The following is a 26,260-nucleotide window of genomic DNA, read 5'->3' on the forward strand; positions in this document are numbered from 1 at the left end:
TGCTATGTGGCAAAAGGTTATAAGGTGCGGTAAAACCAAGATAGAACTCTCTGGACTGAATTGCTGAATTGCAAGTACTGATGGTGGAATGGTTAGCATTACTGCATTACAGCACTGAGGTCATGGGTTTGATTCCCACTATGGCCTTAACTGTGTGGAGTTTGTATATTATTCCCGTTTTTGCGTGGGTTTCCTCTGGGTACTCCAGTTTCTTCCCACAATCCAAAAATATACTGGTAGGTTAATTGGATCCAAACAAAATTAACCCTAGTGTGAATGGCTTTGTGCCAGAGTCTACTGAGTATGCTCGGCTCACCGGGAGCATGGTGCCCACACCTTGTTCCCTGGGTTATCTCTATTTGGTATGTGTAAATCACTGGGAAAATGCCACAGTGGGACTCTGAAGCATACTTGCCTACTCTCCCGGAATGGCCAGGTGGCTCCCGAAAATTGGGCGACCCTCGCAGTCCCCTGGAAGAGCAGGCAATTCTCCCGATTTCTGGGGTACCCCCTGCCTGGCCACCCACTTAGCGAGTAAAGTGTCAGCGTTCCGGGCAGTCGATGATGCGATTCTTGTTGAATCGCGTCATCATACCATGCCCCCTGCAGTATAATACCGGTAATAGCGGCATTACACAGCGGGAGGTGTGGATTAAATGATGCAACACATCAGCCATGCCTCCGTCCCCGTTCTGCCCCACCCCCTCTGCTCATCACTACCCTGGAACATCTTCTTCGCAGTCTGCCCATACTGATACAGTCGGACAATGTAACAGCAGTAGCGTACATAAACCGCCATGGTGGAACAAAAAGCAGAGCGGCAATAGCAGAAGCCACAAAGGTTCTCCGCTGGGCGGAAAAGCATACAAGCGCTCTGTCAGCGATCTTCATTCCAGGAGTGGACAACTGGGAAGCAGACTTCCTCAGCAGACACAATCTTCATCCAGGAGAGTGGGGCCTCCATCAAGAGGTCTTCACATAAGTGACAAGTCATTGGGGAATTCCTCAAGTAGACATGATGGCATCTCGTCTGAACAAGAAGCTTCAGAGATATTGTTCCAGGTCAAGGGACCCCCAAGCAATAGCAGTGGATGCACTGGTGGCACCATGGCTGTTTCAGTCGGTGTATGTATTCCCTCCACTTCCTCTCATTCCAAAAGTTCTAAAGATCATAAGAAGAACAAAAATTCAAGCGATCCTCATTGTCCCAGACTGGCTAAGGAGGGCTTGGTATCCAGATCTTCAGGAATTACTCATAGGAGATCCCTGGCCTCTTCCTCTACGCGAGGACCTGTTACAACAGGGGCCGTGCGTGTATCAAGACTTACCGTGGCTACGTTTGACTGCTAACGTCTAGACATTACCACCGTATTTGGAGAAAATATGTTTCTTGGTTTGAATCCAAGAAGGCTCCTACGGAAGAATTCCAGCTAGGACGTTTTCTCCATTTTCCACAAGCAGGTGTGGATGCAGGCCTAAAGTTGAGCTCAGTTAAGGTACAGATTTCAGCCTTAAAGGTTTTCTTTCAAAAACAGTTGGCCTCCCTTCCAGAAGTTCAGACTTTCGTGAAAGGTGTGTTGCACATCCAACCTCCATTTGTGCCCCCAGTGGCACCATGGGATCTTAACGTGGTGTTGCAGTTCCTTCAATCACATTGGTTTGAACCTTTACAGAAGGTGGGGTTGAAATTCCTCACTTGGAAAGTGGTCATTCTGTTGGCCTTGGCATCCACAAGGCGGGTGTCTGAGTTAGCGGCCTTGTCTCACAAGAGCCCTTATTTGATCTTCCATGAAGATAGAGCAGAGTTGAGGACTCGTCAGCAATTTCTGTCGAAGGTGGTTTCATCTTTCCACATGAACCAACCTATTGTGGTGCCAGGGGCTACTGACACCTTAATTGAGTCAAAGTCTCTGGATGTGGTCAGAGCTTTGAAAATTTATGTCGCCAGAATGGCTCAGGTTAGGAAAACGGAGGCTCTGTTTGTCCTGTATGCTCCCAACAAGATTGGGTGTCCTGCTTCCAAGCAGACCATTGCACGCTGGATCTGTAATACGATTCAGCATGCTCATTCCACTGCTGGATTGCCGTTACCGAAATCGGTGAAGGGCCATTCTACAAGAAAGGTGGGCTCACCCTGGGCGGCTGCCCGGGGGGTCTCGGCATTGCAACTTTGCCGAGCAGCTACTTGGTCGGGTTCAAACACTTTTGCAAAGTTTTACAAGTTTGATACCCTGGCCGATGATGACCTCAAGTTTGGTCAATCAGTGCTGCAGAGTCATCCGCACTCTCCTGCCCATTCTAGAGCTTTGGTATAACCTCATGGTTCTAATGGTGACCCCAGCATCCTCTAGGACGTATGAGAAAATGGGATTTTAATACCTACCGGTAAATCCTTTTCTTAGTCCGTAGAGGATGCTGGGCACCCGTCCCAGTGCGTACTGTATCTGCAGTTATTAGTTGTGGTTACACACATGTTGTGGTACGTTTATAGTCAGCCTGTTGCTGAAATTGCTCATGCCGTTGGCTTGTGTTCTGTTGAATGCCACGTTGTGCGGCATGCATGAAGTGTGAGCTGGTATGAATCTCACCTTAGTTTAACAATAAATCCTTTCCTCGAAATGTCCGTCTCCCTGGGCACAGTTCCTATAACTGGAGTCTGGAGGAGGGGCATGGAGGGAGGAGCCAGTTCACACCCTTTGAAAGTCTTAAAGTGCCCATGGCTCCTGCGGATCCCGTCTAAACCCCATGGATCTAATGGTGACCCCAGCATCCTCTACGGACTAAGAGAAAAGGATTTACCGGTAGGCAGTGGCGTAAGTTCGTCCCAGTCGCCCGGAGGCATGATAAATGTTGGTGCCCCCCTACATATACACACACATACCAAATGTAGCTATCCGGCACTAAGGGTGAACAGTAGCAGCGTGCTCAGGTACCTTTCCCAATAGTAATATAGATACACATAGAAAGTGGACGCTCTCCAAGTCAGTCATTACAATAAAACAGACACCAGCATACCATTATAGTACACCTACAGTGCTCCCTCACCCACCAGCAGGTCTTGATGGAGATACTTTGGCGCAACGGTGTGCCGATATAATTAGTGTTCACTATAGGATTTTTTTTAGTGCAGGGTGCTGATCACGGGGAGGGCACATTTCTCCATTCGGGAGGGCACATTTTTCATTCGGGAGGGCACATATTTAAGTTAGATGGGCAAACAGGTACATACTATAATGCTTGGGGCTCCCATTCCTATAGGCCAAAACACGGACAGTGCGCGCCGAAGGCGCGCAGCAAAAATCTAGGGGCGTTGTTTCGTGGGGAAGGGGCGTGGCCACATAATAGTGGCAATTCACATTACACCACACGGTAGTGCACCTAATACACATTGCACCAGGTAGAACCTCCTATACACACTGCGACAGGTAGAGCACGTTATACATATTGCGCCAGATAGAGCACGTTATACACATTGTGTCAGGCAGAGCACTGAGGCACACTGCACCAGGTAGAGAGCACTGAGGCACACTGCACCAGGTAGAGAGCATGAGGCACACTGCACCAGGTAGAGAGCACTGAGGCACACTGCACCAGGTAGAGAGCACTGAGGCACACTGCACCTGGTAGAGAGCACTGAGGCACACTGCACCAGGTAGAGAGCACTGAGGCACACTGCACCAGGTAGAGAGCACTGAGGCACACTGCACCAGGTAGAGAGCACTGAGGCACACTGCACCATGCAGAGAGCACTGAGGCACACTGCACCAGGTAGAGAGCACTGAGGCACATTGCACCAGACAGAGAGCACTGAGGCACATTGCACCAGACAGAGAGCACTGAGGCACATTGCACCAGACAGAGAGCACTGAGGCACATTGCACCAGGTAGAGAGCACTGAGGCACATTGCACCAGGTAGAGAGCACTGAGATTGAAGTTTACAGCTGCAAAATACTTACAAGGTTAATTTAGCCCAGGGGGACTCTCATGTGCTTACCGGGTCCGGCGGCGCACGGCTGGGTCCGGCGGCGTGGCGGGGTCCGGCAGGCAGCAAACGGCGGGGCGGCAGGGCGCACAAAAACAGGCAGGGCGGGATTCAGCTGTCTAAAAAAGGGGCAGACACCTAGCGTGAACACTAGATATATATAAAAAAAAAACACAAATGCCTCATTCACTTAAACACACACACACACACACACACACACACGTCTCTTTCACTTAAACACACATGCCGCTTTCACACACACACACACACACATGCCTCCTTCACTTAAAAACACACACACCACTTTCACACACACACACTCGCCTCCATCACTTAAAAACACACACACACACACACACACACACACACACACACACACACACACACACACCGCTTTCACTTAAACACACACACGCCGCTTTCACTTAAACACCCACACATATGCCTTTCACTTACACACACACACATGCCTCTCACACACACACATGCCTCTCACACACACACACATTCAGAACGGACACCCCTCCATATATTTATAAGGTAGCGTGTACCCAGACCATGTGTGTGCTCTGTACATAGGGGGTCATTCTGAGTTGTTCGCTCGCTAGCAGATTTTAGCAGCATTGCACATGCTAGGCCGCCGCCCTCTGGGAGTGTATCTTAGCATAGCAGAATTGCGAACGAAAGATTAGCTGCGTTCAGCCAGCCACTCCGCCGTTTCTCCAGACACTCCCGCGTTTTATCCTGGCACGCCTGCGTTTTTACGCACACTCCCAGAAAACGGTCAGTTTCCGCCCAGAAAGACCCACTTCCTGTCAATCACACACCGATCACTTCAACGATGGAAATTCTTAGTTCGGACGTGAGTAAATCTACTAAGTTTTGAGCTAAAATACTTAGCGCATGCGCACTGCGTACCATGCGCATGCGCATTTTTGCCTTAATCGCTCCGTTGCGAAAATAGGCAACGAGCGAACAACTCGGAATGACCCCCATAGTCCTGTAGAAATGCTCAAATGCCTCCTTTAATCCTTTCCTCACACACACATACCTCTCACTTACACACAAACACACCTCTCACACACATGCCTCTCACTTACACACACCTCTCACACACGTGCCTCTCACTTACACACACACACACCTCTCACACACGTGCCTCTCACTTACATACACATGCCTCTCACTTACACACACACACACATGCCTCTCACATACACATGCCTCCCACTTACACACATGCCTCTCACTTACACACACCTCTCATAAACGTGCCTCTCACTTACACACACACACACACCTCTCACACACGTGCCTCTCACTTACATACACATGCCTCTCACATACACATGCCTCTCACTTACACGTCTCTCACTTACATACACATGCCTCTCACTTACATACACATGCCTCTCACACGTCTCTCACTTACATACACATGCCTCTCACACACACACACACACACACACACACACACACACACACCTCTCACTTACACACACACACATGCCTCTTTTACTTGAACGCAGAACTCCTTAAAAACACACACACACACACAAACACACACACCTCACTTAAAAACAAGCACACACAAAACACAGTGCTTCCCCCTAAATACACCTATCCCCCTCCCCCCACACAGTGCCTACCTTTGGCTATCATCAGGCTGACGGAGCATGGAGGAGAGAAGAGCTTCCCTCGGCTGGCTTACTTAGCTAGAAGGGCCCGGGAGGAGCTGTGCTCTGGAGCTCCCCCTAGCTGCAGCTCTCTACAGGAGGCAGCTTCCGTGTCACTGACACAGCTCCTCCGTCTGCAATAGCAGCGCGATCCTCAGGCAGCGGGAGACAGTGGAGGAGATGTGCCCCCTTGTGGTCAGTAGCCCGGCGGCAGCCGACTCCACTGCCTCCCACAGTTCCGCCACTGCCGGTAGGTATTAAAATCCCATTTTATATATATATATATATATATATATATATATATATATATATATATAAATTTATTTTTTATTATTATTATTTTTGCCAGTTATTTTTTGGCAATGAATGGGTTAATTAACACTTTCTCCCCAAAACACCAGAATGAATGTAAGAAAGATGGATGAGGGGAGAAGGGGAGGGACACGCCTTTTAGGAGACAGATGGTCACATCCTCACCTCAGTAATGTCAGTGGGAATTTCCCACTGTTATGTGGGCGGCCACTGTCTGATCCTGCGGAACTCCGTCAGCGGTCTGCCACAGAACACTTCAAGTTCTGTGCGTGTATGGCGGGCCGCGGGCGGGAGGACAGGACAGCGCAGGACGGGCGGGCGTGAGGGAGTGTGGTGTGATAGCAGGTCACACCGCGGCCAGGAACACAGCACAGGGCGGCCAGGAGCACAGCGCAGGGCGGGCAGGAGCACAGCGCAGGGTGGGCAGGAGGGAGCGCGGTGTGATGTCAGCACGTCACATCTTGAGCCAGCCGGAGGTGGACGGGGCAGTGTCTTGGCAGTGCGACCATCCATTACCCCCAGGAATTTCATTTTTACCCCATTTGGGATAATTTACCCCTGTTCCTAAACCACTGGTTTAGGGTGTGCGGTGTGGGATCCCCTTGACCTAGGGGCCTGCATGCACCCATTATATATGCCAATGTATATAGCATTTATAGCCAAATTCAGAAAATATTAGTAAATATAATATGGAAAAATCTAGCATTAAGTTTATGTTGTCAGCATACTGTGATGAACACTTATCTACTTATTGAAACACTTACCACTATATTTAAAAATTTGATGGTAAATGGAATTGATCTTGGACATTAAGATAAATTTTGTTACTTTTATTGTTGTGGTAAGAGAAAGAAGCAAAGGGGCAGGGGGAAAGAAGGGATAGAGATGAGAAAGACAGGGATGGTGTGGTGGGGGACAGAGATGGGAAGATGGGGAAAACACCTGTGATCGATTGTAGCTAGTTCCACCCCCTACTCATAACATGCACAGTCCCCAACCACAACACAGTAACACTTGCAAATATCATCTCCCCCTCCCTCCAACCCAAGAGCCCCTCTCTTGGGTTGGAGGGAGGGGGAGATGGTAGAAAGAGAATGATGGGGAGACTTTGATGAGAGAGATAAAGGGCAAATGACAGGTCAAAAATAGTAAATAGTAAAGAACTTTTACCATGTAGACCCCACATGTTCTCAGTGCTGTATGCTATAATGCTGTCAAGAGGTTATTTGCACTACAATCATTCAGGGTTGACAGTGTTTAACCACCTGTTATTCGTAAGTTAGATCAGAATATTTTCACACTTTAACCACCATTTAGTTGTGGGATGACCTGGTAACCCAAATTATCCCCTGCCTTTAATACTCTTATTTTATAGTGATAAGTTTCTCTTTTGTTATTTTGTGTCTTCATGTAGAAAAAATCATATGGTTAATTGACTACTTGATCTCCAAAATATCTATATATACTGTATATATAAAAGTGAAAATATGTATGTATATTTGTTCTTCATTGGCTCCTATATGGCTTGATGGATCTGGACCAAACTTGGTACACATATCCTTCATTATCCAACTTAAAATACTGTCAGGGTTTAAACTAAAATCCATCCCTTTCGGGGCCAGGGTCATATACTGTATCTTATACTAGCATAAGTACCCGGCATTGCCGTGTTTAATGTTCAAGTTAATACGTTATCAATGAGTTGGATGTAACTGTCAACATTTTAAAAATAATTAGCAGCTTATCAGCTCTACCAACACACCCATTAAATGGCTGCCCAGTGTTGTTTTTTTGTTTGTTGATTTGTTTTGTTTTTGGGGTGGGAGGGTGGGGGTCGCTAGTAGCCCTGTTCCTCTGCTTTCCTTTCTGTTCAGTTTTATAATCACTTTTATATTGTGAGATGGGTGTTAAGTTTTCCTTCTGTTATCAGTGTTGCTGTTCCAAAGCTTTTGGGTACATATTTTTTTGTTTTCCCACCTCCATTTCTGTCAGTTCTTTTAGTATTTTAGTCAAAGTTCTGGCCGGCGCATTCTGCCGTGATGCCGGACCTGGACCCCAACCCTTCTAAAGCCTGTCCAGAATCCAAACTGACGACCTCGCGTTGGTTTCATGCCAATCGGTGTAGGGGCAGATCGAATGCATAACCGGACAGACAAACAAACAGATCAATTAATTTTATACAGTATATAAGATATAAAATTAATTGTCTGTTTGTTTGTCATTCTTTTGTATTCAAAAGCCTTAAAATAGCAACATTGATTACAGAAGATAAACTTTAAATCCATCTCGCAATGGAAAAGTGATGATAAAACTGAACAGAAAGAAAACCTGGGGATCTGGGCTACCGGCGACACCCCAAAAACAACATTGATAAAATAATAATTGGAAAATATAAACCCGGGCAATGCTGGGTCCTTTAGCTAGTTGTTTCATAAAAAGGCAATTCTTTCAATGGTCACATTACCTATTGTTGGTCAATGTGGTAAATGAATTGGTATATGTTATATAATATGTAGGTGTTTATTATTCACATATCTTTTCATCCACAAAGTTATATAGGTAAAAAAAAGTTTGAACAAAAATTTAAGTTTCTTTGGCTAGCAAAAATAGCTGTGATCGTCTAGGAAGTACATTACTGTTGTAAAACACATTGCATTTTTACATTTTAATTGCGTTAATGCAGAAGGCAAAATAACCCCTTAATGGGGCACCTGTTAGCTTGCTTTCCCATGGGTGAGAATCCTTCCTGACCCCTATATACTGAATATAGCAATAAGAGTAATTTTTCCAGCAGATGGAAACTTTATCTTGCACTGAGATAAGTGAATTCAAACTTGCTAACACAGAACTCAGACTAGTAATTATGCTCAGCCATGCTTGCAGAGTTGTAGCTGCTTCTTGCTGTATCCTATTTCCTACTGATACAAAAGACTTCTTGGTGACATGTTGAAGTCCAGCCCTGTAGCAAATTCACTTAATTTTCTATAATGTTTGCATTTGTCTGCTTAGTCATGATAATACGTATCTTATCATAGAAATGTTCAGCCTTTATAAAAATGCAGTGAGCATAGTCGTAGCTGTTTGACTTACTGCATAGAGCTTATCTGAGCTGTCATATCAATGAGCAAAGGAAATATAATATTAACAACAGATAAGTCTGTCTTACAGGGCATTGTAGCTGTCACATGCACTTTTTGGAATGGAATCAGAATGCTGCTGTATAATAAGATGTGGACATTCACAATATGAATGTTGACGTTGATGATGTGAACATGATTAAAATGGTAATCACATTGCCTGCGAAATGTTGACATCAACAGAATTTTGGCATTCGAAATGTTGACATTGTCACAATGACGACAATCCATGAGGGTTAGGGATATAAGCAGGGCTGCCATCAGAAATTGTGGGACCCGGGACTGACAAAGACTAACAAGAATTGTGGGGACCGAGATCTGATGCACAGATAAGGCTTGTTTTAAGAAGTCCTCCCTGCGCATCAGCCTGCTTTTAATTCACATACTGGTGCAGCTCTACAGCTATTGGTGGTAGGAGCCAGGGGTGGGCCCCCTTCTCTGTAAGGGTCCGGGACACCAGTCCCCACAGTCTCTTCCTGATGGCTGCCCTGGGGATAAGGTTAGGGCTTCTATTAGGATTAGGGTTGCTGTTAGGGTCAACATAATATCACTGTTGACATGCTGAATATCGGCATGACCACGTCGATGTGCTCAATGTTGACATTATTACCATAAGGACATTCTCATGTCGACATTGTAAATGTCTAATAAATATACCAAACTCACACCTATTAACATGGTAGATGGGGAAGAGAGCACAGATCTCAAGACCTAGATGTTTGTTTAAAAAAAATGGGGCACCCTCTTGTTGCGGTAGGCTCTAGTTTTCAAAACTATATGCCTTCTTGGGAGACCACGTTATTCCTACGCATGTGTCGTATCTATATTTTGTGCAGGGTGTGTGGTGCAATCCTTGGCCAAGGCCACACCCTGCACCCATTTCTTCATTTCTTACCTCTCCAGAGTTCCACATTGGTATCAGCAATGCTGCCCAAATCACTGTCAAAATTGTGTGGTGGTCATTTTTTCCTGGCAAAGGTCACCGGTAAAATGGTTGCTGCATCATTTCTCCAGAGACCTGTACATGCTTATCTCTCCAGAGTTCCACATTGGCATCATCAACGCTGCAGAAATCACTGGTCTCCGGGAAAATGGTGCACATGCGCAGTAGACTCTGGTACAGCGTCGGAGTCTATTAGTGCTATGTGCTGCTGGCTAGAGAGGCGAGGGTGCCCGGACAGTGACTACTACACGAGCTCCTCCTCTCTTAATTTTCCCCTGCTACACATTGTTTCCATTTAATTTAAGATAAATTAGCAAAAAAAAAAAAAAAAAAAAAAATGCATTATCCGTTTCAAGCGCAAATATTATTTTGAAAGTCAATGTTCAGAATCCTGCACATTGTTGTTATGGAAAGGTGGATTAAAACCAAAGTAAGGGTGTGTACACACGGTGAGATAAATCTGTGAGATTTTGACTATATAGTCAAAATCTTATGAAAAGTTAGTGCATATCTCATGGTGCTAGGTAGCTTGCGATACAGATTCGATCCCGATGTGCGCTCCCGTGGGGTCGGTATCGGAAGGCTAGATAGACTGTGCAGGCAAGTCAATCTTGACTATCTAGTATACAATCTAGTACAAAGTATAGTCAAAATTGGCACTTAGTCAAAATCGTACATAGGCAAAATCTCAAGCACAGATAGTCAAAATCTGTACTATCTGTGCTATCTGGGCTCTGGGGGAGTTCAAGGGAAATCGCATAGTCAAAATCGAACATAGCAGGGATCTCACCGTGTGTACACATCATTAGATACACAGGAAATGTATAAAATAAATATATACACATTTGTTTTTAGCTAAAAAAAATAATCATTTTTGGGCCATTTTGGGTGGATTTATCTGCACTGTGGTATGGACAAACAAAGGCTAGTTTCTGAAAATTCTAAGGTTTCTAAAAAAAAAATACAAGGCATAATTATTTGTGGCTGCTGCATAGAAAAATGACTGATACTTATTTCAAAATTCAGACATTATGAATGTGGACATTGTCTTTTTCTCTCTCTCTCACCCTGTTTTCTTTCCGCTGTTCTTGCCATTGCCAGGGTTTCCGGGTCATATGCGCAGGCAGTGCCACTCATCCAAGGCCAGATTAAGAATGGGGTGGATAGGACTACAACCCTAGTCCTCCACATAACAGTAAGCCCATCAGGCTGACCAGCCACCTAGCTATCTACACAGTCGGACATAAATCATAAGCAGTAAAATTGTATTTCCTTGCAAAATTCTATAATTTTTATTTCTACTTTTACCTATTTAGGAAGACAGTGATGGGTACAGATGTGTCCCCATCTATCCCGCGACCTGTTCAGGGGAGCGTATGCACACGTGCGATCCACAACAGTGAATCGCGCATGCGTGTTTGGTTCTTGTGCACAGGCTGGTCGCTTGAAATGAGTCGTGTTTGACTCATCTGTAGGTGTATCAAATCTTCTGAAGAGAACAGGTGGAAATGTGCATACTGTAGCAGCCATCCACCTTCAGGTTATCATTTTATAGAATGTATTTGATAAATTCTAGCTAGAAGCTGATTGGTTGGCATGCGCAGCTTCTCACATGTCCTCTTAGTTATAAGTGGCGCTTAGCATATACAGCCCTTATTATGTAGGGCTGGTGATTGGAGTACAGTAAGCCATTTCCAGACCAGTGATTGTCTGCCTATTGATCCTCCTGCAGCTCATAGTTTGTAGAGAAAGTGGATCTGAGAACAATGAGTATTATTGATGGACAACGTGTGATGGAAATAAATGTGATTATCATTTCTTGCTCTTTCATGTTTCTGTACATGGACCGGCAGCATGAGACCTTTATGTGATGTAATGACTTGTACTTTACATCACACTGTGGAGCTCACCATAATTACATGAATGAATGAATTGTTTTGTGTGATACAGATCTTTTACACATTGTTACTGGCTCGGGAGGTGTGAAAGAAAGCACAAGTTCCTACTTTTATTTTTATAACATTTGCTTCCAACTTCCTTTTCTATTATTAACTCATTCACCTCTGCTCTACTTATGCACACGTCACTTCTATAATATATCCAATGGTTTTGTGTCGTTCAGTGACTCATCGCAACGTGTGTTTCTAAATACTGTAATATGGATAAATGATAATAGGTATGAAATGGTGTGGGGCTACATTACGTGCTATTTGTAAATGCTGTTCTAAAAAAAACATATTATTTGTACTTTAAGGGCCTCATGATAAAAATCAGAAAGTAAGAATTGAAATAAAAAGAATGACAGAAATTGGGTTTCTACTTGGTCATTAGCTATTCCAGGGGCGTCATTTACCCCTTTGACACCCGCTGCTCTGAGTGATGTAGGCGTGCGCTGTAAAAAGAGTGTGTGGTTTTGTCGCAGGGGGCGTAGCTTCACATCCCGAATCCCTGTTTTCGTCACTCTGGGTGTCTAGGAGATGTGCCCCCCCCGGAGACTGTGTTTGCTGCAGTGTTGGCTCCTAAACAGTGACAGGAGCCAGGTGCTGCACATAATGTTATAGTGCAGTACCCACATCCTGTCACTGAGCAGGAGCCAGCATTTTGGAGTCACCCCTCGGTAGATGACACCCAGGCGCGGCTACTGAGCTATTTTACCAAATTTCCTAACTTTTACCCAGTTCTAACAATACTTACATTTGTTCTTTTTCTACACTCATACGATGATCTGATCTCAGACCAACATACTGTATGTAGCCCACCAAGACCCTTTTGTCGTTGCAATCTGGCTGAACTGATATGCAATATACTGTATAGTACTTATCCTTGTGTATCAATATCCTATTTCCATATAAATTGTAAAATTTGCGGGCAGGGCTCTCTTACCTCTTTGTCTGTCTGTTATTACACAGTCTCATTTTATTACTGTTTAGCTCCCAATTATATAGCATAACGGAATGTGCTGGTACTATATAGGTGTATAACAAAAGGTTAATTACAACAGCCCCCCTGGTCTATCTAAAAAAATATTACATTCCCCTTTATAGCACACACTTGCTGAATGCCGCAACAGGGCTCCAGGGTGCTCTGTGCTGGCCTCGCCCACTAAGTGCATGATGTTGCAGCGATAGTGGCTGCAGGATGCCATTACAAGCACCCTGCTAGCCACATGCAAGGGCCATGGGCAGCAACAATACTGCCCATAGAGCCCTGCAGTGTAAGGGGGACATGTACTAAGCAGTGATAAAAGTGGAGAAGTGAGCCAGTGGAGAAGTTGCTCTTGGCATCCAATCTGCTGCTCTGTACACTTTTATAGTATGCATATTATAAATGTTACATCAATGCTGATTGGTTGCCATGGGCAACTTCTCCACTGGCTCACTTCTCCACTTTTATCACTGCTTAGTACATGTCCCCCTAAGTTACATCCCTGCTCTCACTAGTAACTCTCCAATTCTGCCACCACCAACTGACACTCTTACAACAATCATTTATACTCCCTTGCCTACCTATCCAAACTGCAATCAAATATTAAATCAACCACAGTTATCAATAAGCAGATACGTTGTATTTCAGTTTTGTAGCATTTATTAATAACCTACAGATGTGTTTACTCTGGTTGTTGGACTGGTCGCACGTGCGGCCGCATTGCGATTGGGCATTGAGCGTATGCATCCATGCCTATGGATCATGGGTACATGCACAGTGCACATGCACACCGGCGGGCAAGGTAGTCACGGCAAATGAGTTTTGCTTGCCACAGCTAGCAGCAAGAGATGACCAGTGTCTCATCTGTAGCTTAATGAACACTAACATGAAACTAAAAAACAAAAATATGAGAGTGAAAGTTGTATTTAATGCAAATCAAACATGTGACTACAGTCACACAGCAAATACTTCTCTCAACAGAAATACATTTGTATTTTTTTTTTTAATATACTTTTTATTATTACACGTCCCCATGGGACTGTCTGGCTGTAATTAGCAGGGAGTGCTGCCAGAGGGAAGTCACTGTCACTGCTAGGCAGTCCCTGCAGGTGGTGGATTGTACTAGCAGGGTTGCAGCCCCTAGGTAAAATCCACCACTCTTTGTGAACCTCCTGGAGTGTCTTAGAAACATAGAAACATAGAATTTGTCGGCAGATAAGAACCACTTGGCCCATCTAGTCTGCCCCTTTTTTTTTTTTTTTATATTATTTTTATCTCTAACCTTATTTGATCCTTATTTCTTTGTAAGGATATCCTTATGTCTATCCCATGCATGTTTAAATTGCTCTACTGTCTTAGCCGCTACCACCTCTGATGGGAGGCTATTCCACTTGTCCACTACCCTTTCTGTGAAATAATTTTTCCGCAAATTTCCCCTGAACCTCCCCCCCTCCAGTCTCAGTGCATGTCCTCGTGTCCTATTGCTTCTCTTCATTTGGAGAATGTTTCCCTCCTGGACTTTGTTAAAACCCTTGATATATTTGAAAGTTTCTATAATGTCCCCCCTTCCCTTCTCGGCTCCAAACTATACATATTGAGATTTCTTAGTCTTTCTGGGTATGTTTTGTGATGTAGGCCATGCACCATTTTAGTTGCCCTCCTTTGTACAGTTTCTAATATATTAATATCCTTTTGAAGATATGGCCTCCAGAACTGAATACAGTTTTCTAGATGAGGCCGTACCAATGACCTATACAGTGGCATTATTACTTCTTTCTTTCTGCTGCTGATTCCTCTCCCAATGCAGCCAAGCATCTGACTAGCCTTCCTCATTGCCTTGTTACATTGCTTACCTGCCTTTAAGTCATCTGAAATAGTGACTCCTAGATCCCTTTCCTCCTCAGTAGTTTCCAGTATAGTGCCATTAATACTGTATTTAGCTTTTGGATTTTTGAGACCCAAGTGCATGATTTTGCATTTTTTGGCATTAAACTGTAATTGCCAGACTCTTGACCATTCCTCTAGTCTACCTAGATCCTCAATCATTTGTTTTACCCCACCTGGTGTGTCTACCCTGTTGCATACCTTTGTGTCATCTGCAAAAAGGCATACTTTCCCTTTAATGCCATTTGCAATGTCACCAATAAAGATATTAAAAAGCACTGGTCCAAGTACAGATCCCTGGGGTACTCCACTGGTAACATTTCCCTCCTGTGAATGCACTCCATTTACCACAACTCTCTGTTTTCTATCCTTCAACCAAGATCTTATCCATTCAATAATCCTAATATCCAATCCCAAAATTTCAAGTTTATTTAGCAGTCTGCGATGTGGAACTGTGTCAAAAGCCTTACTAAAGTCTAGATAAGCTATATCCATGGCTCCACCTTTATCATTCACTTGTGTGGACCTTGTGTGAAACTGCATCGGCTTTTGTGAAAGTACGTCGCGCGTGCGCATTGCACCGCATGCGCAGAAGTGCCGATTTTTAGTCTGATTGCTGCGCTGCGAACAACGGCAGCTAGCTATCAACTCGGAATGACCCCCTATGTTAGTTGCTATATCACACCCTAACAGGGATGGACTGGCTATAGGCTTCACAGGGAAGAACCCCGGTAGGCCGGTGGACAGTGGGGCTGTACAAACTTTTTGACATGCTGGAGATAGGAAAAGTATCCTGCAGCAGCCCTCTAGCTGGCGTCTGATACCCCGCCCACCCCATCCTCGTGCCGTTCTTTCTCTCGCTCCAAGCATGCGCAAGTGCTGACGGCCACACCACATTGCCCAACAGCAACCAAGCTCATCTTCACAGAGGTGTCTCATAGGGGATATAACGTATGACATGCGTTCACTCCCCAGCCCCATGAGGATGAGTCCCGGAGAGGTGCCGGCATGGCGGGCTGCAGCAGCAGCAACAATGGAGTGCTGGAAGGAGATGTGAAGGAGCCTTGTTTTGCAGACCTCTGTGAGGCTGCGGAGCAAATAGCCAGAGTGACACAAACATGGTGGTTAGCTAAGGTAAGGACTGTCCCAGAGGAGCTCAACAAGTGGCACACAGTCTTCTCCCTTCAGTGATTGGGGTATGTCATAAGTTATAATGGATGCTGCTGCTTATTTTTTATTACTAAATCATAGGTCTGCAAACTCGGTCCTCATTATCCCACACAGTGCATGTTTTGCAGGTAACCCAGCAGATGCACAGGTGTATTAATTACTCACAGACACATTTTAAAAGTGGAGTTAATTATTTCACCTGTGATTCTGTGAGGAGACCTGCAAAACATGCACTGTGTGGGGGCAATGAGGACCAAGTTTGCAGACCTATGCTTTAAATCCTATTCCTGGCTATTGCAGGACAGGCAGGACCTTTCTCACAAGTTGCTGTTGTGTACCCAAAGTTTTGTGCTGCACTGTATTATGGCTCAGGCTTCATGTACTGTGTTATTATTCTACCAGTAGGTACTGTAGTGCACTGTATTATTAACTACAGAAATTGAAACAAGTGTACTCTGCTGTTTACGCTACCCCTTACCTGGCACACTGATAATATGTAGCACTGTTACTAACTCTGCCCCTTACCTGTCATGGGTTGGGTTCGTGTGACCGGCGGTTACCATACCAACACTGGGATCCTGAATGTTAGATGGCTGACGGGGGTGCCGTGCGCAATGAAGACCCCTTGCGGACTTGCTGCACTCGCCATGCAGCGGGCTCAGTGGCTCGCCACAGGTTCTATTCCACTCTATGGGTGTCATGGACACCCACAAGTGGGAATAGTCCCTATTGGTCAGCATGCCAGCCGGTGGGCTACTGAGCATTCGGGATCCCGGCGTCGGTATCTACCGACTGCTGGCCACATAACCGCATCCCCCTGGCACACAGTGTTTATGTAGTGAAGCTGCTTGCTCTTCCCCTTACCTGCCACGCTGTGCTTACTAAGCACCCCTGCTTGTACAATGGGGATCAGTATAATTTGCCAATGGACGGGATGCCGGCTGTCAGTATACCGACAGCGGCATCCCGTCCATGAGAATTCCGACAGCCCGCCATTAAGGCCCCTATTCCTTACCTTTTCCCTACCCCAAGGGGTGCCTAACCCTAACCCTCCCTTCCCCACTGCCTAAACCTAACCCTTCCGCTTGATGCTTAACCCTAACCTCCCCCTCTAAGTGCCTAAACCTAACCCTCCCTCCCCGATCCCTAACTCTAACCTTCCCGTCCCTGCTCCCTAACGTTAAGGGCGATTGGGATGCTGGCTGTCTGTAATGTGACGTCGGCATCCTGAGCGGCATCGGTATGTAGATGCCGGCATTGCGTCCTCCTTCGGGACCCCAGCGGTGGTATATTGACCGCCAGGATCCCATCCGTCGGGAAGCTTTTTGCTTCCCATACGATGTGCCATATTTGAGTTTAATATGTATGATGTACAAAGGATGGCACTCCACATAGTAACAATAATTCTGGTCCCAGTGTCCACCAAGGTATCAACACATGCAAGTAAGGTGGCACTCAGCTGACTTTCAATTAATGACAGAAAGAGCCTATATCAGACTAGATGGGCCATGTCGTTCTTATCTGCCGTCAAATTCTGTTTCTATAGTGACTCTATGTGTGCCCCCCTCACCCTTTTTGGTGCCAGTGACTCAGCAAACTCTCCGGTATTTCATTCCTGATACTGCTTTAAGGGGTTAGGTATGGGATACCGGCAGTCAGGATGCCAGCGGTTTGAATACCAACCCCTGCATCCCGACAGCCTGAAATACTGATAGGTGGGCTCTACTAAGCTAACCCTAATCCTAACCCTCCCCTTAACCCACCCTTCCTGCTGCCTAAATGTAACCCTCCCCTCGCAGCTTAACCCTCCCCGGTTTACTTATGTTCGGGATTCCAGTGTCGTCATTCTGACAGCTGTCAGAACGATGGGATCCCAACTACATCATGCTGTAAGTAATATATATGTATCCTGGAATCGGGTGCACTTTATATGTTATTTCCCATTCTCTACAGTCACAGAGGTAGCAATTTTTACCTACACTACAGTATGTTGTATTTTAGCTAATTCTGTTCCTGGTATCCTGGCTGTTTTCAGAGAGGCATAACTTTTATTAAACCTTTCCTCTCCTGATAAAGTGAAAATCTCCCATTTTTTTTTCTTATTCTGCTTTTGATTGGGAACATGGTATGCAACGTTACCTGATCGGACGTCATCTGTGTGCAACCCTTTATTTTATGGGGGTTTTTTGCGGGGTTTTATACTTATTAAAATGATAGCATCCTGTCCCTAGAATAAACTGCTAGTTTGCCTACTACCCTTTTCTGGGCAGTTCCAACCATATAGTTTCACAGATAGGGACAGAATGGCTTTAATCAGGGGTGGATTGGGAACTAAAAGTGGACCTGGAAAAAGTTCTAGAAGTGGCCTCCCATGGGCGGCACCAAATGAACTGTATGCGGGACAAACACCAAAGTAGGCAAGATAAGTACATCACTACTGTGTGGAAGATGTTTGTTTCAATGTTATTGGTAGTTGTGGTCCCAACACTCACAGACCTTTAACCTGCAGTGACAAACCCCAAACCTCCATATTCCAAATAACACCCAGCCACCGCCACTGCACACAGACACCAAAACCTCCAGCAAATAGACATACTATCATTAAAACAAAGAGACCAAACTCACTGCCAAAAATCACAAATATCCCCACCCGTGGAGCCAGGAATCACCCCAGAAATTGGTTCAAACCCAGTTAATAGCAACACCTGACCCTTTAGTGGGGTCTGGCACACACACAGGGCTCGGTACAGGAGCAGGGGCTGGCACACAGGGCTCGGTAGAGAAGCAGGGTCTGGCATTCACACAGGGCTCAAGGCTGGGTGCAGGTGCTGACACACAGGGCTCGGTAGAGAAGCAGGGTTTGGCATTCACACAGGGCTGAGTTCAGGAGAAGGGGCTGGCACACATACAGGGCTGGGCAGTGGCGGAACTAGTGAGTGGTGGGCCCAGGTGCAACAAAATTCTTTGCCCCCCACCCCCCGGTGATACATAGTATATATATATATATCAGTGCTCCAAAGGACAGCACTTACAATTTGAAATGATCTCTGATCCCAGTGCCCTCCTTGGTTTCCCTGGCGGGGAGTCAAATACAAACAACACAACGGCGGCACTCAAATAAAGAAAACTAGAACACAGCTAATGTCATCAACGTTTCTAAGCCTTAATGATTCATCATTAGGATATAAAAATTTAAAACAAACACCGACCTTATACTGACCACCATCACCACGTGTCCCGCCACCGGCACCCGAGCCAGCTGCGATGACGCCCACTAATGCCGTCACCATCACCAGCCAGTAGCCGTGGCTACAATACAATAAATAATAGATATATAATACATACAATAATCCAGCAAAATAAACAAAAATACAATATTGCAAAATGATACATAATGACACCCAAAGAATCCATAATAAGAATACATAGTAACATCTATAATAATATGTAATGATGATATTATAGATGTTTCTATCTTAAAGCTGAATGTTTTTAATGTATTATCGATATACTGTAGATATTACTATGTATTCTTATTATGGATTCTTTGGATGTCATTATATATCACCCTGCAAGGTCAGTGTTTGTATGCAATCTTTATATCCTGATGACTAGACATTAAAGCATCGAAACGTCGATGACACTAGCTGTGTTGGGTCTGGTAGACTATCCTGGCGCACAGGATGCCGACGCCGGCATCCAGATGATGATTCCGACAGGGGTAGGTTATGTATTCTAACTCCCCCCCCCCCCCCAACCCTCCGTGACAGCAGCCTAACCCACCCCTCCACCACCCATCTGGAGCTTAACCCTAACCTCCCTACCTCTGCAGCCTAAACCAAACCCCGTATGGCTGGTAACGTTTCCTCCTCACCCCATATATATCCTCTCCCCACCACATATATATGTAGCGGACCACTTGTGATGGCCTAGAATGTTTAATAATAACTTAAAATAGGATTTTAATACCTACCGGTAAATCCTTTTCTCATAGTCCATAAGGGAAATTGGGGACTGATTAGTACGATGGGGTATAGACGGGTCCAAAGGAGCCAGTGCACTTTACATTTCTTCAACTGGGTGTTCTGGCTCCTCCCCTCTATGCCCCCTCCCACATCATAGTGCATTCCAAAGAGCAAGACTCAGCATACATCAATGTACCTGTGTTTGCGGGAAGTTAGAAAACAAACTGTATAGGATGTGCTGTACCAAATGTGAGCATTACATCAAATGCAGCCTTCTACCACTACGCAGCCTCTCTTCATTAAATAACACTTTTCATTTTTTATCTCCTAAAATATTGCTGTTTAACCTAATTTGTTTCCTAAATAAATGAATATAGTGGCATTAGGACTGCATTTTTCACTTTTATGTGACTTTAATTTTCTTTTCTTTTTTGCATTGTGCAGTGGTGCCTAGAAATACACTTCTCTGCCAAAATAAAATGGAAGGTTAAATGGCTCCATTAACAGAAAAGGATAAGGCTCGATCTCTTCCAACTCATAGCTGTTGCAAAATTGATGTGTTTTTGTAAAGTGAAAATGACTGATAAAATATTAATTCTATTACACTGCCATTTTCTTTATAATGCCACCATTACTATAATGAGGTTTTGGTTTGGTTTTAAAAAAACTGTCACATACTGTATGGGCAAAAGGCTCATGTATTAGTTGCTGGATGTTTTAGCCAACATACAATTATGTGAATGTACACAATCTAAAGGAAATACAAGAAAAGGATAATACAATTATTAATGTAATATCCACAAAATCTAAGAATATTTTGTATTTGTTCATTTATGTAAGGTTTTATTCCAGCTTGTGAAGTAGAAAATGGCTACTGACAAAGTGGGGGTGGTTCTTCCAGAGTATAAGCAGGCAGCGTAGTGCCACATTTGGCTAGCACTTCAAAAATATATATATTTTTATTTTCCAAAGTGGTATTATTGAAATGATGTAATAGTGTGGAGAAGTAATGATTTAGTGTTACTTGCTGTGCAAAGTTTATACGGGTTGGGAATGGGTGGTCAGCATACGTCTGCCGGTATCCCGGCAGCGGAATGCCAGCAAGGAGGGGCGGGTTCGCTGTTCTCACCACGCTGCGGGCTTGGTGGCGAACTGCTGTGGACAACCACGAGTGGGAATAGTCCCTGCTAGTCGGCATGCCGACTGCCGGGATTCTCATGGGGCGGGATGTAGGGGGAGGTGTTGTGATTGGCGGTCTCCTGACCGCCGGTCACATAACTACATCCCGTTTATACTTGTGATATGGCATTTATACTTTTTCACTTAGGTGCCTATGAGGAATTACTTCTTGAGGGCATCATCTACCCGGCACACTCAGTATTGGCAAAAAGTCAGTACAGTGCATGCAATTTAAGGGTGCAGATTCTCAATTAGTTGTGGCTGTAGTCCCACTCCCTCAGTGCCCCTGTTTGAAAAGTGACCCTCTCTGCAAACCTAGACCCACTGTTAGTTTATGGAGACATCTGAGAGGGAAGAGTAGGTGTGCAGCAGAACGTGCACTGGGCAGATCATCTATTCTAGGAACACAAATCTAAGGAGTTGTTTTGTTGTTTATCCAGTGACAATGATAAAAGAGGTGCACTATGTTTTACCACACATAACGCTGTCAGCCCTGCATGTAGTCTTGCACCAGTGATTGGCAACTTGATAAGGATCTTGCATCTATTTATTAGTCTGTAAAAGAGGCTCGACGTTTATAAATAATTGCACATACTGCTGCTCCATCTGTAGCCTCTTGTGACCTCACATTATCTGAGCAACACAATCACACAAGCTGTGGAACAATAGAATATGTGACTAGACTGACTGTTGCCCAACACTGAGTTACTCTGACCGCATTACTTTTATTTTGGTGTCTTCTCATGCAGGTTCAGTAAGTATATGTCTTTCCTTGCTGTCCTCAGAGAGGAGCGTTACGCTACCCATTATTGAATCATGCTAATATGAACTGGGTAAATGGAACGCCAATACTTTTTATGGTACATTATCTGCTTACTGACATTTGTATTATTCCTTATTTCTGTTACAAAAGTAAAAATAATTGGTTGGTGACCGCTTAGCATCCATCCTTGAGTAATCTCTTTCCCTGGAAAGCACTGGAAATGTTTCCCCTAACGATGAACCTAATTAAAGAAAGCACTTAACAGTGGTTAGCAAATTAGTTAAAGAAAAAAATATATATCAATCTCTTGAATTTTTTAGACGATGTTTGCTTGTCAGCTCTTTCTATCCACGTTAAACAATCCTTGTGGGACCATTAAAATTAGTTGTAGCCCTTAGGTGTTTAATATGGAGATAGTAAAGCAAAGTGAGTTTTGTGTGAATGTGGAGTAATATACCAGCAATATTTGTACAGACTAAGGCTAAGGATTACTGCAGGAGCTTGCAAAATCATGTAACTGCATGATACAAAGGCAGAGTATTCAAATCCTAACAAAAAGTCTCTTGCAAATGTGTGCAACCATAGACTTCCGGATCATGCTGGACTATGGGGTCTATTTACTAAGCCTTGGATGGAGATAAAGTCAACGGAGATAAAGTACCAGCCAATCAGCTCCTAACTGCCATGTCACAGGCTGTATTTGAAAAGTGACAGTTAGGAGCTCATTAGCTGGTACTTTATTTATTTATTATTTATTAACAGTTTCTTATATAGCGCAGCATATTCCGTTGCGCTTTACAATTAGAACAACAGTAATAGAACAAAACTGGGTAAAAACAGACAGACATAGAGGTAGGATGGGCCTGCTCGCAAGCTAACAATCTATAGGGAAATAGGCATTGATACACAAGGATAGATGCTATCTATTGCATAATGGTCCGGCCAGATTGCTAGGTTCTTAATAGGTTGTATGATATGATCACCCAGCAATGTTGGCCAAGTGTCAGGAGGATGTGAGAGTAAAGAGACAAAATATGTGATGTTATATATACTGTACAGAGAGGATGTAATTAGATAGGGAAGCACTGAAGGTTATGTGGGTGGGTCTGGAATTTGATAGGCTTGTCTGAAGAGGTGAGTTTTCAGGGAACGTTTAAAGGTTTGGAGACTAGATGCGAGTCTTATTGTGCGTGGGAGGGCATTCCACAGAGTGGGTGAAGCCCGGATAAAGTCCTGTAATTTTGAGTGTGAACAAGTAATGCGTGTGGATGAGAGCCGTAGATCTTGTGCAGAGCGGAGAGGTTGGGTAGGGAGATATTTTGAGATGAGTAAAGAGTTGTATGTTGGTGCAGTTTGGTTAATAGCCTTGTATGTCAGTAAAAGTATTTTATATTTAATACGGTAGAATACTGGTAACCAATGGAGGGACTGACAGAGCGGATCTGCAGACGATGAATGTCTAGCGAGGAAGATTAGCCTCGCAGCTGCATTCAAAATGGATTGTAGTGGTGAGAGCCTATGTTTGGGAAGACCGGTTAGGAGACTATTACAATAATGAATGCGGGAGATAATGAGAGCATGGATTAGAGTTTTTGCTGTGTCTTGTGTAAGATATGGTCGTATTTTGGATATGTTTCTTAGATGTATGTAACATGATCTTGAGACAGATTAAATGTGGGGAACAAAGGACAGTTCAGCGTCAAGAATGACACCTAGGCAGTGAGCTTGTGGTGTAGGGATGATTGCCGAGTTCTCAACAGTGATAGAGATATCAGGTTGGAAATTACTATTGGCCGGTGAAAATATAATTCATTCTGTTTTGGAAATATTAAGTTTGAGGTGGCGAGATGTCATCCAAGATGAAATGGCAGAAAGGCATTAAGTGACACGGCCCAATACAGATGGTGACAAATCAGGGGAGGATAGGTAGATTTGAGTATCATCCGTATACAGATGGTACCGAAATCCGAAAGAGTTGATTAGTTTGCCAAGAGATGTGGTATAGATAGAGAAAAGCAGAAGACCTAAGACTGAGCCTTGCGGTACTCCAACTGAGAGAGGTAGCGAAGAGGAGGTGGAATCAGAGAAACGAACACTGAAGGAGCAATTAGATAGGTAGGATGAGAACAAAGAAAGGGCTGTGTCCTGAAGACCTAAGGATTGTAGTGTTTGTATGAGAAGAGAGTGGTCAACAGTGTCAAAGCAGCAGAGAGATCAAGGAGAATAAGTAGAGAGTAATGTCCTTTAGATTTAGCAGTGACCAAATCATTCACTACCTTAGTCAGGTAGTATCTCCGGTCGCTTTTTCTCCATCCAAGGCTTAGTAAATAAACCCCTTAATCTCCCATTTTGCCCGACCAGTCAGTTGAAAGATACAGTGTGATTTAAGCAAAGGGTTCTACATACTTGTGTTAAAGATTCCAGGCGCCAAGAGACTGGGGGGGGGGGGGGGGGGGGCGGGGAGTTTAGTATTAAATTGGTGTGAACAGTCAACATCAATCAGTAGGGGCACTTCATTGATAGACACTGGCCAGGACCAGAACAGCCTACAGAAGAAGTAGAGGGGGCATGGAAACATACATAAGGGCCCCAGGGCAATAAACTTGTGGGAGCCCCTACCTATAAAATAATGAATAAGATATGCCTGTGATTTTATTAAAAACACATAATGTGTAAATATTCCCAGCACCACAAATGTATTAAACACCCTTTAGTGCCCCAGTTCACATTATGCCACACAGAATCCCCAGCTCACATATGCCAGTGGCCCCCATGCCGGTTATGTAGCTATGTGTGTGGGGGGGTGGGGCCCATTGCACTTTGTTGTTATACCATATTACAACATGTTTTAAACTTAACTTGCAAGGAGTGGTCAGTCATGGTTAAAAAAAATTGATATGGGGTCTTTAATTCCAGTGGGTTTTTAATAATTGTCAGCCTATTATTGACTTCATCAGAATACTAAATGGGTGGCAGGGAAAAGGGAACTTTGGTGAAAATAAAATGTTGCTGTGTGTATTCCCTTAGCTTGTTGAAAAATAAAAGCAACCTTACTGTGTCCTAGTTTTCTGAATGAGATTGTTTAACCATCTGACCTTTCATTTAAGTTGGCTACACACATCATTTTATCAGCCAGTTTGGTTGAGGACCATGATCTGTGTATGTGTCATTAACCAACAGCACTTGCTGCAACTGTTGGCGGAGAAATGTTATTCACACTAGTAAATCTGGGCTCAGGATTGTCCAATAGGGGCAGTAGGATGAAGTCCAATCTTGAATTATATATTTCTGTGGGACAATGTTGCTGCTATAACCCAGGTTTGCTCATGTGATTACTTTCTGCTGTATGAAAGCTTTTGCTGCATTTTTTAAATAGTGTTTTAGTCTATTGAAGAACTTCAGTCACTGTAGAACACTGTGTGAAATTGTGTGCACTATACCAGCAAATACATAATATTAAATCAGTTTACTTTTTATTTTTTTTAATGCAGATGGTGCTTTGTTGTTTCTTTCATTTGTTTCTCAGAATGAATTAGTATGCTAGAAGCATACTAAGTCCTCCTGGCTGCTATATTTGTAAAATATCGGATTTGTTCATGTGGATGTAGCTGTTGATTTTCCTATGGGTACAATGCCTCATCTGATGTGTCTGCATTTGTCCCCACTTGGTTAAACTGATGGCATTGCAGTGAGAGCGTGTTTATGCTTACTGCTGGTGCATTGTTATGCATGGCTCTGCAGGATTACAATGCATGAAATCAGTTTGTGTTGATACTGCAGTTTCCAAGTTGAAGTTAGCAGGGCTCATTGCTTCCACCTGTCAGCTGCCTCTGGCAACGGAGTAATCCACTGAATCGCGTTACAAAAAGCCTTTCTATTTAAAAGCTAGTCTGTTGTGCTTTTCATCTAAGTGAAATTTGACATATTGTATATATGAGCAATAAGATTATAACAGTGAAGTTGGCAACTCACAGTGCAGATGATAAAATTATTGCTTAAGGGCAGCTGTCTGCAACTGTGGCCAAAATAGATCTTTTCATTTATTTTAGATATCCATTTTTGGTTGTTTCTGGCTTTGGGTATAAATGTTGACTTTTCATATAAAAACAAATAATTATCTACTCTTTAGAGGGTATCCAATTTGCAGCAACATCGCAGTTTCGTGATAAATTATTGAAAATGCGATAATTCCGTATCTTATTAGCAGCGATAAGTTATCACCGATAAGTCTCCTTAGGGTTTATCGCGGATTTCTCATCACCATCTCTGAGCAGGAGTTAAGTAGAGAAAATCCCTATTTTAAGCTAAAAATGTTGGGATTTG

At 44.0% G+C, this 26,260-nt stretch overlaps 1 protein-coding gene across 4 annotated transcripts in view; it reads left to right on the forward strand.

Moving 5' to 3' along the window:
* The window catches only part of CCSER1 (coiled-coil serine rich protein 1), a 1,413,620-nt gene that overhangs the window by 79,678 nt on the left and 1,307,682 nt on the right, over positions 1-26,260 (forward strand). The gene's annotated exons all lie outside the window — the stretch shown is intronic.

Source organism: Pseudophryne corroboree, chromosome 1 (genome assembly GCF_028390025.1).
Source record: "Pseudophryne corroboree isolate aPseCor3 chromosome 1, aPseCor3.hap2, whole genome shotgun sequence".
Lineage (NCBI taxonomy): Eukaryota > Metazoa > Chordata > Amphibia > Anura > Myobatrachidae > Pseudophryne > Pseudophryne corroboree.